We start from the raw sequence: 13,195 nt of genomic DNA, 5'->3' as shown, positions 1-13,195 counted from the left end.
AGACCTCAAGAAGAGTGAAGAAATATTTGTCTTGGTATACATGGTATACCATTGATGGTAGACATTGTATACCATCAATAATGAAACTCAGGAAGATTCACGTAGGAAAGTCATCACCCTGCAGCAGGCAATTATATCTAAACCAGTGAGATATGAACAGTGCGAAGAACTAGACCAAAGATACTGACTGTATGACATAGAAAGTCCAATATTAAAGACACAGAAGGCCCTACATTTGTCCAGTAAAGCCATGCTTGATTAATGCCTTGGAAACCCTGAAGACTGGATCAGAAATCTGTATATAAAATGATGCTTCCTGGATAAAGTTGAGAGAAAAAGAAAGCTTATTGGGTTCAATTAGAAACTAGGACAAGCTATGGCCCTCTGGCTTTTCTGTTGCAAAAGCAGGGCTTAAATCTACATCTTTCTATAGTTATGAATAAGCAAACTGATTTTGAACAATCATCTAACTTAACAAAATATTCAGAATTCAAAAATAATGTACTTATGAAAAGAATTTAACACAAGAAATATGAAAATTAGGAAATTTCCCCTTTTTTACACTAAAAAAGACAGAAGAGCCATGACTTTTTAAAAATCTAGAGCAGTTAGCTTGTAGAGGGAAAAGTGATGGTGAGAAATACAGTCATGAAAAAGAGGTAGGTTTAAGTAAGATGAGAAAACACAAGCAAATCCAAAATCCCAAATAAAATAATTTTGCCTTAAATTTTATTAGGTTTAATAGTAGACTGCTGTTTTCTTTTGCCGGTTTATGTCAGATAATTTTTGCTCTTTTGATTTATTTTAAAAGTAACATTAACTCTTGGTTGGTCGTGGTGGTTCATGCCTGTAATCCCAGCACTTTGAGAGGCCGAGGTGGGCAGATCGCTTCAGGGCAGGAATTCAAGACCAGCCTGGCCAACATAGAGAAACCCCACCTCTACTACAAAATAAAAAAATTAGCTGGGTGTGGTAGCACATGCCTGTAATCTCAACTACTCAGGAGGCTGAGGCACCAGAACCACTTGAGCGTGGGAGGTGGGGGTTGAAATAAGCCGAGATCATGCCACTGTACTCCAGCCTGGGCAACAAGGGTAAGACTCTGTATCAAAAAAAAAAAAATTTAGTGGCTGGGCACAGTGGCTCACACCTGTAATCCCAGCACTTTGGAGGCTGAAGTAGGTGGATCACAAGGTCAGGAGTTCGAGACCAGCCTGGCCAATATGGTGAAACCCCATCTCCACTAAAAATACAAAAATTAGCTGGGCATGGTCGTGCACGCCTGTAGTCCCAGCTACTTGGGAAGCTGAGGCAGGAGAATCCCTTGAATCCAGCAGGCGGAGGTTGCAGTGAGCCGAGATCATACCACTGCACTCCAGCCTGGGCAACAGAGGGAGAATCTGTCTCAAAAAATAATAATAATAAAATTAAAATTAGCAGAAAATTAGCCAAAAATTCTTTAAAAAATAAATATATTTATATATACATTTTATTCATTCATTATATATACATTTTATTCATTCATTAATAAAATGATCATTTTATTAATTATTCATTCAATAAAATGAATTCATTATATATAATTATATATTTTTATGTATATAAATAAAATATATGAATAAAATGTATTATTTTATATACATATATGTATATAAATACCTATAAATACATATAAATAATATATACACATATGTATATAAAATTTACATGTACAAATAATATATACATATATGAATAAAATAATACATTATATACATATATGTATAAAATAACACATTTTATACATATATAAAATATTTGTATATATTATATATAATGAATTCATTATATATATATGAATAAAATGTATTATTTCCATTAGGGATTTAAAAGGCACGTTGGATAAAAAAAATTGTGTCTTTTCTCTTGAAAAAACATATAAATTTAATGATTATTTTTGGCCTTTGATTAAAAATAATTAAATTTTATCTGGAAGGATAAATATTAGAAATACTCAAAGAAATTTAGCAGAAGGATAAGCATCATTTTGGAATGACAATAAAGTAGGGCTGCACAAGTGGAAGAATGGACATATAAATGACTTTTTAATGATAGATTTTGGTATTTCAAGTTAGAGGGATAAGAAAAGTTTACTCAGCAGATAATGCAGGAACCAGGGTAACTGGTTAACTATTTGGAACAAAATGCAGTTAGATTCCCACTTTATGTATACCTTAAAATAATTGCTTGTAGAACAAGAGTTCTTTTGCTTTTAAAAAATTTTGGAAGAAAATATAGATGAATAGTTTATCTGAACTTGAGTTGAAGAATGTATTCAAAAACTAAAATTCAAGAAGAATCTAAATGATTGTCCAGCTAACTTTTGAATTGTACTTTTTAATAAATATTTGTAACAAAAAATTAAAAAGGAGACTACAGAAAAAAATAATTGACAATTTTTTTTTCGACAGAGTCTCACTGTGTTGCCCAGGTTGGAGTGTAGTGGCACAATCTTGGTTCACTGCAGCCTCCGCCTCCCGGGTTCAAGCAATTCTCCTGCCTCAGCCTCCTGAGTAGCTGGGACTACAGGTGCATGCCACCACGCCCGGCTAATTTTTGTATTTTTAGTAGAAACAGGGTTTAACCATGTTGGCCAGGATGGTCTTGATCTCCTGACCTCGTGATCTGCCCGCCTCAGCCTCCCAAAGTGCTGGGATTACAGGCGTGAGCCACCACTCCTGGCCAACAGATTTCATTTCATCTGTAAAGTTCTATAATGTGTTTCACAATAAAATAAAAAGATATTATGCAAACCAGACAAAATTTTGCAAGATATGTGATAAACTAAACAATACATAGAAAGTTATTGCACCTCAGTAAGAAAATAACTGTAAACAGAAGGCTAAAATCAATGAATAGTAACAAAAGTATAGGATATCAGAGAAAAAGTATTTGACAGAATGAAAGAAAAAAATGGATGTTTTAGGATTAGTGGTCCGAGATGCATTCATGTGTTACTTCATTAGCTTGTATATATTTAGTGTATTCTATATGTATTCAACAATTGATGCAGATTCAAAAACAAAAAAAGTGTTAGTTTAGTAAGGAGATATACAACAACAAAAATTTCCTATAAAAGGGGATTACAGTAATGAAAGTATCTAGAAATCTAATTTTAAAAAGTGGTGCTAATTATCTGGGATCATCTGGGAAGACCTCATTTAATAGAACATTTGAGTAGGCGCTTGAGGATGAAGATAAATTTTCGGGCAGATTAATAACAATGGGGAGAGTTTTCAGGGCAGAGGAGATGACTTTTATAAAAAGAGGAAAGCATGAAGTTTATGTAGCTTGTAAAGTGTGTTGTATTCAGGTAGTAATGCAATGACTCCATCACTCTTGCATTTTTTATTGGAGGCTCTGAGGAAAGGTCTGCTTCCAAGTTTGTTCAGATTGTTAGCCACACTTAGTTCCTTGTGTAGGTAGTATCGCAGTTCCAATTTCCTTGCTGGCTGTCAGCTGGGGCCAGCCTTTGCTCCTAGAGACTGTCTCTGTTCCTTCTTATGCTTTATTCGTGGCCCTCTCCAGCAGCGCTAACATTTCAAATATTTCTGCCCTTCCCTCCTGCCCCATCTCTCAGAAATCAACTGGAGCATGGTCTCAGCTTTTAAGGGCTCATAGTGATTAGATTGGGCTCATATACAGTCCTCCTTTTAATATTATTCATGATTCTAACTACAAAGTCTCTTTTGTCAGGTAATACAGCATATTCAGGTCTCAAGGATTAAAGCGTGAACATCTTTGGGGGCTTTTATTCCGCTTGCAACATTTACTTAGAGTATAAATTCAAGACATAAGGCAGAATCTCACGGGCAAAAGAAAGTACTATTTTGAACATGCCTGTGGGAATCCTAAATGGGAATTCTATCCAGATTTGGCAGTTCTGGATAAAAGTCAAGGCTGAAGAAATAATTTGATAGTCATGATCTTATACATTTTGTAAATGAAGCCATTATTATATATGAGAGGGTTAGAATTCACCCAGGGAGACTCCAAGTCAGTTTACAAAGTTAATATTCTATGGCATGTTCAATAGTAGTACCACCTTTTATTCAACTGGATATTAGCCTGGGGTCAAGATTAAAAAGAAAGAAATATAACTATCTCTATATGGAGATGCCATGAGGTATAAAGCATTTGTATATAGATGTATATGGAGAAATATTTATGCATATAGAAAATCCCAAGGAATACACACACACACACACACACACACACACACGCACGCACACATTAAGATAATAAAGCTGTGATATTTTTAGGCATAACTTTATAGTAAGATGTTATATCAGCAATAGGAAACTAATATAGTAAAGTACCCAAAACAGTTTAAATAATCTTGAAACAGAAAATTTTCCATCAAACTATATTAATTCAGTGTTGTTTGTTCTAGCATATAGACATATAAATTTAATGAAATAATATTGAGCATCAATAAATAAACCTCCTATTTATAAGCAATTGATTTTTGAAAGGATGCCAAGAAAATTCAATAGGGAAATAGTAGTCTTATCAACAAATAGTGTTGGGACAACTGTACATATGCATACAAATAAACGAAGTTGGATTCTGACCTTATGTTACACACACACAAAGTTGATGAAAACCTAAATGTAAGACCTAGAAGTAAAAAGCTCATAGAAGAAAACGTAAGCAAAATCTTCATGACCTTAGATTAAACAATGGTTTCTTAGATATGACACCAAATTACAAGCAACAAAAGAAATATTATATTATATTATGCTTATAATATTATATTGTGCACTGAGTTGCATCCTTTTTAAGGACAAATATTATGTTGTGTGAATTATACCTTAATTTTAAAAAGTACAATAAATTAAAAACAAATTAAGTTTTTTCAATAATGAAATATTATTTTAATATCACAAAATCAATTATTGTAATTATATTAACAATATGAAAGAAAATCTTATCTCAATGGATACAGAAAATATTTTTTAATATGCAAACTAGGAATAGAATGGATTACTTAATCTGATGAAAGATAATCATAAAATCTTACAAAAATATTATAATTAATAAGGAAATATGGAAAGCTTTCCTTAGGGGATCAGAAACAAGATTCTCTAGTCAGTTCAATAAGAACTGTAAGAGAATTCTTACTTTTTGTAAGAATTAGCAAGAAAGAAATACACTGGTCATTATTTGCTAATGACATTATTGCATACGTAGAAAATCTAAACTAAAATATTAGAACTAATAACTAAATATAGCTATCAGGATCACTGGTTACAATATGAGCACATAAAAGTCTATTTTATTTCCTTACACTACCAATACCCAATTATAAAATAAAATTTTATAAATATATCATTTAGAATCAATATTTTGTTAATTTCATAAAATTAACTGGAAAGTTTTTCTTTTTGAATATATTTTCCAAACTTGAACAATTCTTCAAGTAAGTTAAACCGTTTTAAATATTTCTATCCTGCAACAACAAGGTTCAATCTGCATGTGATAATGGATATCTCTACTGATATTAGAACTATCCCATTATTGAAAACCATTTTAGATATAAACGGCAGGCACCTAAGAATGATCTAATTTCCTGTGGTGTTCCTTTAAAAAAATTTTCCAAAACAGGCAAATCTTTCTCTCTCCCTCTCTCCCTTTCCCTTTACAAAGTAACACAGGCTTATTTTTAGAGTTGCAATCAAAACAGACATGTAAAAAGTAGAAAATTAAAATGACCCATCATGCTTGTCTTAAAATTAACTACTGATAATATTTTGGTATATGTTCTTATATGTGCTTTTATACTGTGTGTTTATACATGTGGTTATGAATATATGTTCACAAGTGAGGGTATATAGACACATACACAGATACATGTGTGAGATGGAGACACAGGCAGAGACAGAGAGAAAGGCAGATTATTGCCTTTATTATACGCATGCTATTTTAAAATTGCTTTCATTTCTGAATTTAGACAGCAGATACAACTTGATAAATACAGTAATTAGAAATCCAAGAGTTATTTGCATACTTACACATCCCTGAAATATGTTCCTACGTACAGATAAATATTAACCACAATTACCTACACATGTTGCTTGGAATTTTTTCCTCCAGCTGTCATGTTAAAGTGATGATTGACACCTGTTTGCATACTATTTGAGAATTTAATATTTGGTTGAAATCCTCTGATCCTAAAACATACAGCTTGGAAATACACATTTTGTTTGCATACACAGGGGATGTTGCACGCATACCAGAATTAAAGAATTACAATTAGTTGGTACCCAGCTTGCATTCTTAAGCAATCTTTGTAAATACTATTTTTCTTATTAACACTGCCTTCTGTTCTCATTAGGTTTCAACAGAGTACTCTAAGTAATTTAAAACATATTGTTCCTTCATTTAAATAGGCAATTTCACTCTCAACAAATGCCTGGACCTTATCATAAGGTGTGGAAATGGAGCAAATAGTCCCAAATATTTTAACCAGCTATATAAACTTTTGCAATGCTTTTATAGGATGTTTAAAATAACAAGAAAGACTTTGTTCTCATGATTTTCAGCAACAGTGGTTACAAACAGTCTTCTTTACTATGTTTGAATGGCATATTTCACTTCATATATCCTTTACTTGCGGCTACAGCCTTAATATTGCTAGGGGAAAAAGCTTACCTAGCTCAGTGTTTGTAAATGTCAGCTAGCCAAAAGATATTTGGAAGCCTATAAATGTTCACCTTTCTAACATTTGCTTAAAGCTATCTGGAATTAATGTTCTCCTCTTTCCTCTCCTCTCACCTCAAGAAAAAAAATCTGTATACAGAAGTTGACACAAAATATATTAAATAAGGCTGGTATTCAGCCCTCTTGCATTCAAGCAATAATTACACTTGTATGTAAAATAGAAGAAAATATCTTGATAGTATTCTATACCCTTGCTGTCAAATTACCCTTTGATATGTCTGCAATTTTCTCAGTAAAACACATTTTGTTTATTTTGTATTAGGAGCAAGCTCTTGCACGTCTACCAGGATTTATTTGCCTGGTAAAGAAGCAGCACTACACAGAAACAACGAATATAATGTGCGCTTTGCTGTGGTTTTAATGTTCCCTTCAAAACTCACGTGAAAGTTAATTGCCATTGGAACACTATTAAGAGCTGAGGACTTTAAGAAGTCATGCAGGCTGTTTTTTTTCCTTTTTTCTTTTTTTTTCAGGTTTGTTCTATCAAAACCTAATTTAACAAAATCTGAGCAAATCATCTACTTCCTTTCCTAATATCCCCATTTTCACTACTCTCTCCTTCAGCCACAATGGTCCATTCCATCATCTAAAATTCATTTAGTAAAGATTTACTGAATCTCTTCTCTGTATAAATCACTTTATAGGATCTGTGTAAAGATACAGTGATTAGCTTATGGCAGCCCTTGTCCTTTAGCATGAGGAGAGCAACTTTTCCTATTTTCAAGAGTTTGAGTATTCTGTCACTAATAGATCTAAAACTATCCAAGTTTACCTAACCAACATTTTTCCTTAAGCTTCTGCCTCCCTTTTACAAAACTTCAAAAAAAGAATTCCCAATTTAATCATGCTGTTAAAACAGATTTTCTAATCATCCCCTAGTTACATAAAGTACAATCTCCTTAGCTCATACTTAAAATAATATCTTTTCAACCGTTGAATATTGTTACCATTATCTCAAATGATCATATAGCTACTGTCTTTCAGGCTATTCACAATATAATAATTTGAATATGCAAAACACCATGGAACTTAAATAAAAAGTAACCTACCCTAGTCCCCTCAAAAATCAATTAATAAAATTTGTAATTTCAACAAATATTTTTGAATATTTAAATATCACAAACAAAACTGGATAACTGGAAACACAAAATAGATAAAGGATTTGGTAAATTAACCCAACATGCAATTTTGAAAATGTAAATTTAATTTTTGCTTAAATGATTTTTCAAAATGCAACTTATTAATAAAGGGCATTGTCAGAAATTTTGAGTCTTTTAGGAGTCAAAACATCCGTTCGATCTAAAACTAGGAGACACAGAATGATAAGAACATATGAAGTTTTAGCTAAATAGCCATGAATTTTAAGTTAATTCTCTATTGGTTTAGAGTACTCATTTACACACTAATATTCAGCTTTAGGAATTTAGGGACTCATTAACTTTGCTAAACATGGAATTTAGGGTTTTTAAAAAACCAATTATTTCTTTACTATTTTTATATCCAAGTATACTCTTCTCATTACTCACAAAGGACAAATCTTCACCAAGCCCCAACCCCTGCAGTCAGGGAAGTAATTTCATTCAAGCATCCCTTGAAAGCAATTATTTATGCTCTCTGCAGAAATTGGGGTAAATTTGTTGTAGTCTCATTTATTTTCTGGAGATTGGAGATTACATGTAAAATAATTTGAACACTTGATAGATAGACTCATAACTATTTGGTTAATACATTTTTAAAAAGTAGAGCAAAAGTGAATGATCCCAGCCACATATCAAAGAGAATTTGATCGAATTTAACTGACCTTTCAGGTGCTCTCAAACTGCTATCTTGACTTTTAAGAACACTGATCTGAGAGCTTCTTTCTGCATTATCAAAATTTTCAGAACCAAAATTATGATTAATACAATTGGTTTTATTGAGCATTATGCTGATTATTGTATTCATAGGAATTACTTTAATTGTTGTTTTCATGCTCTCTGCATAAAAAAAAGGATTATTTAAATCGGTGGTAAACACGTATTTGAAGAAACACTCCTCTAGGTATCTTCTCTACCTGATATGTTCTATCTTTGAGTAGTATGCATCATTTATTTTGTCATAATTATTGCAACTCAGTTGCCTCTGAGTTTTTTTTTTTTTTTTTTTTTTTTTTTTTTGAGACGGAGTCTCCCTCTGTCCCCCAGGCTGGAGTGCAATGGCGCGATCTTGGCTCACTGCAACCTCTGCCTCCCAGGTTCAAGCAATTCTCCTGCCTCAGCCTCCTGAGTAGCTGGGATTACAGGCGCCCCCCCACCACGCCCAGCTAATTTTTGTATTTTTAGTAGAGACGGGGTTTCACCATGTTGGTCAGGCTGGTCTCGAAACCCTGCCCTTGTGATCCACCCGCTTGGGCCTCCCAAAGTGCTGGGATTACAGGCGTGAGCCACCGCGCTAGGCCGCCTCTGAGGTTTTAAAATCTCTAAGCTTCTCCTGTTTCAAGTTTCTTTGTAACAGCGCTTGTCAATCTTGGTTGCACTATCCAAATGTCCAGCCTGTACCCCAGACCAATTACATCAGAAACTCTAGGGGGCGACCCAGATATTGGTAATTTTTAAAACTCTCAGGTGGCTTATATGCATTTACATTTGAAAAACACTATTTAGAGTGAGAAATGATCTCAGGCTATCTTATAAGTTTCTTATTAATAGCCTAACATATTACAAGTGGCAAAATGGCATCAGTGAACCTTTTGGCTATAAATAGAGCTACATGTTTTATTCTAGCACTGCTGAAATAGTTTTGTAAAACCTTTGTGTCTATGTCCCTATACTTAGAAATTTGAGACATTAAATGGTGATAAAGAACTCTTAGCTATATTTATTCCAAAGCTGGAGCATGCTTCTTCCGGTTTAAAAATGGCAGCTCTCTCTCTCTCTCAGCCAAATTTGTTCATTTAATTATGTACCTAAAACAATCACAATTTGAACAAAAGTGTCACTCGTAAATAATAAAAACATTAAAAACTTTCAGGTAAATGAAAAATTATAGATGCCATTTATTTCAAGCAATTTATTAATACATGGAATTCCTAAGAGCATCATTTCTCATTAATAATGCCTTTACATGAACTCCAAAGTATTAAACTTTTGATACCAACATTTATGGTACCCGAAACTCCTTCATGTCATATCATTAAGCATTTTAGCTTACTAGTCAGGAAAACTCCTTTTTATGGCTCATTATAGCTCAAAAGAGAACCACCTGATTTTGATCTCACCTTCAAATTTCAGCTTTAAGTTCTTATTTATTTATTTATTTTAAATCTGCTGCAGTGTTAATTTTCAAAACCCTCTCTTGGTTTATTTTTTCAGTAATTTATTTCTTGGGCCCAAAGCATGGTAGGAGTAGATAATACATATTTCCTTCATTAATAATGAGCAAATACTTTCTCAGAAGGTTTCACTCTCGTTTTTATCCTTACCATAACATTCTCAGTAGGCCCAGAGTGATTTTGATTTGGACAATCAGTTTGTCATTTTCCTTAGTGGGACCTATTATACTCTGAGATTTCAAAAAATACTTCACTGTGACATTTTAAGTTAGTAAGAAATAAAAGTAAGAGTATTAATCATGATTATTAATAATGATGTAAACCCAACTGGTCTTGGAAATGCAGTGAATCTCATGATTATCTGATTTATGGGACTTGGTTTCATGATATTCACCCATAAACCTAACCTGAAATTTTATTTTATTAGCTGTTGGTGCCAGGTTGCTAGGATCTGAATAACAATGCAAATTTGGTGTATTCTGTTTAAGTCAGTGTTACTTTCCATTTGGTAAGGAGGAGCAAGTCAAGAATATATCTCCTGCAGAGTCTTTCTTGATTTGCTTCTGAAAGTAGAATAGACCACTCTTTTACTACCTCTCCTTCATATGCAGATTTATATATTAAAAAGCCCTTATGAAAAATCATTTTTCTTGTCTTCCTCCCCAAACTTCAAGGGCAGTGATTTGATCTGACTCATAACTGTATCTCCAGTAATTAGGGGCTCCCACTAGGTGCTCAATAAATGTTTGCTGAATGTTACACTGCATATAAATTGTTCTTAAACAATAAGGAATAAAAGGAAAATATTTTAATTCTCCTTGGAACATGAGATCGGAATTAGATCACAAACCATTATAGCATTTGAGACTTACTACCTGATTATAAAAACATTAATATGCACCTAGATAGTCCACATTATTCACCAAACCCAAAAGTTTATTTTACTATTTTACAAAACCAAATTCACCCACACATTTACTGCCATTATGCATATTCAATTAATGTTCAGATACACATGTCAAATTCAAAGGAAATATCTTAAATAATAATAGTTTCATTAGAATAAAACTTGAACTTTCTATAGTAGTAACTATTTTACGAGATTAGCAAAATTTCTTGTTACTACATAAAAGATGACAACATCCACTAGTAGCCAAACTTTGTGTAAAGGAAACACTCTGATTTATTTTTAGCAGTGTTTGGAAAATCTCACAATGTTAGCTTTAAGTAACCAAATATAAACTTGGAAACAGAATAAACCAATGCAAATGAATGTAAGAACAGTATTTCTTAGGAAGCAATCTAAATAATTTATATAAAGTATATTAATATGTCTTTTATAGATGAAAATCTATCCTTTATCACCTTATCAATAGTTATATAATCAGTAGTTATTAACTAATAACAAAATGACATATGGAATGATGACAGTCTAATTCCCCCCAAAAAAATCAAGCAAAATTAATAGTGGTTCCTTTCCTAATCACCTTAATCTTTTTCTTTCTTTGACATCATTACTTGATCTTTTAAAAATAAGAAAGCTTGGAAAGTCTATATTTTCTTAACATGAAAACAAGCATTGTTTAATGGATGTCATTACTTGAAAACATGTTAGTTAAACAGAGTGGTAAATTATTGCTATTCTTAGCAAAATAGAATAGCAGGGATGAAAAGATCTTATAGCCTACAGTTTTATTTTCTTAAGAAAAACTTTTTTCCTTATTAAATATGCAGCATATCAACATGTGGAAATAAATGGAAATGGATGAGGCCCACAGACTTATTTGCTGGCTCATTCTTTCAGTTTTAGTAATGGATCCTAAGTGATAGCTATAGAAAAATGAAACTTCAGGGAACAAACATATCTTCATGGACACAGCCAATGTCTTCCATTCCCCAAGACAGCATGACTGTTCTGTGTTCACAGAGTCCATTTACAGCAGAATATACTGCATGCCCATGAGTAAATTATGTTTCTATTTAATATTTCTAGATAATATTTAAAGTATAATCCCTTATGGGAATTATTAACTTTTAAAACTTAATTTCAATAATTTCGTTCCCATAAAATAGAAACAGCATTACTTTTTCGTACTGTTTGAATTCTTCTTTCCTATCACTGAATAAGATGGCTGCCTATGTAAATGCTCTAAATTTCTTAGCATTTTCATGTGCTTTGCAAATAAAGCTGTCTAAAACAAATTCTATAACTCAATTTCTAGTTTTGTTGTAAATCACATATTAGTTAATAGCACAGCACACCTGATTTGACTTGTCATTTTCAAAATTGATTTATTGCATTCTGCAAAACCAATTAGCTCTACTCTTGCAAATGCAATAGGTTTCTCTTGCCATGATTATTATTATGCAACCTATAGATACGTTATGTCATCTCTTGGTTTATGTAATTGTGATTTGCCACTCATTTCCAAGAGAAAACCTATCCCTAAAGCAATAGGTTCTGCCATTTTCTATTAACAATAAAGTGCTATGTATTATCGTAACAGCACCCAGGTTACAAAGAGGGGTCTATACAAACCACCATACTCCAAATCCAGAAGTAATTCCTGGGGAGGAACTGATGTGTCTTCAATGTTTTGCAGTCATTGTCTTAGAATTTAAACACAAGTAGCCTCAAGTTTGTGGTTTGCTTCTATTGCCTACGGATAGCTGCAAAGAACAGGCTAAACATGATGGATTTCCTAAAGGTTTTCAGAATATGCTGAATAATTAAGTAGGGTTGGTGACAACTTAGCCTGTATTAAGGTAATGATATCTCTCTCTGTTTTCTTTAATAATTTCTATTCTCAAATTGTAATTCCTTTTTCAAAATTGACAACAGCAATTTGACAAGCATTGTATGTAATTACACTTCACCTTTTTATTCAATGTGCAATGACTTCCGTTCATTCACAATAAAACTACATAGATCTACTATCCTGGATAGCTATTTCATAGCCGTATTAGCAAGTTATTTTGATATATGTCTTTTGTTTTCTGTGTCATTATCAAGTAAGAAAGAACTCTGAGAATTCTATATCTTGTTTTGCTGTTGATGAGAGCCCTAATTAACTTATGCTTAAAGAGATTTTAGAAGAATACCAACATACGTTTCTCTGAGAT

General features: G+C 32.7%; 1 protein-coding gene across 2 annotated transcripts in view; it reads right to left on the bottom strand.

The window, feature by feature from the left end:
• The window catches only part of GPC5 (glypican 5), a 1,453,661-nt gene that overhangs the window by 772,911 nt on the left and 667,555 nt on the right, over positions 1 to 13,195 (bottom strand). The window lies entirely within an intron of this gene.

This window comes from Pan troglodytes, chromosome 14 (assembly GCF_028858775.2).
Source record: "Pan troglodytes isolate AG18354 chromosome 14, NHGRI_mPanTro3-v2.0_pri, whole genome shotgun sequence".
NCBI lineage: Eukaryota > Metazoa > Chordata > Mammalia > Primates > Hominidae > Pan > Pan troglodytes.
The sequence above is the reverse complement of the archived record's forward strand: the minus strand, read 5'-3'. Positions and strand labels throughout refer to the sequence as shown.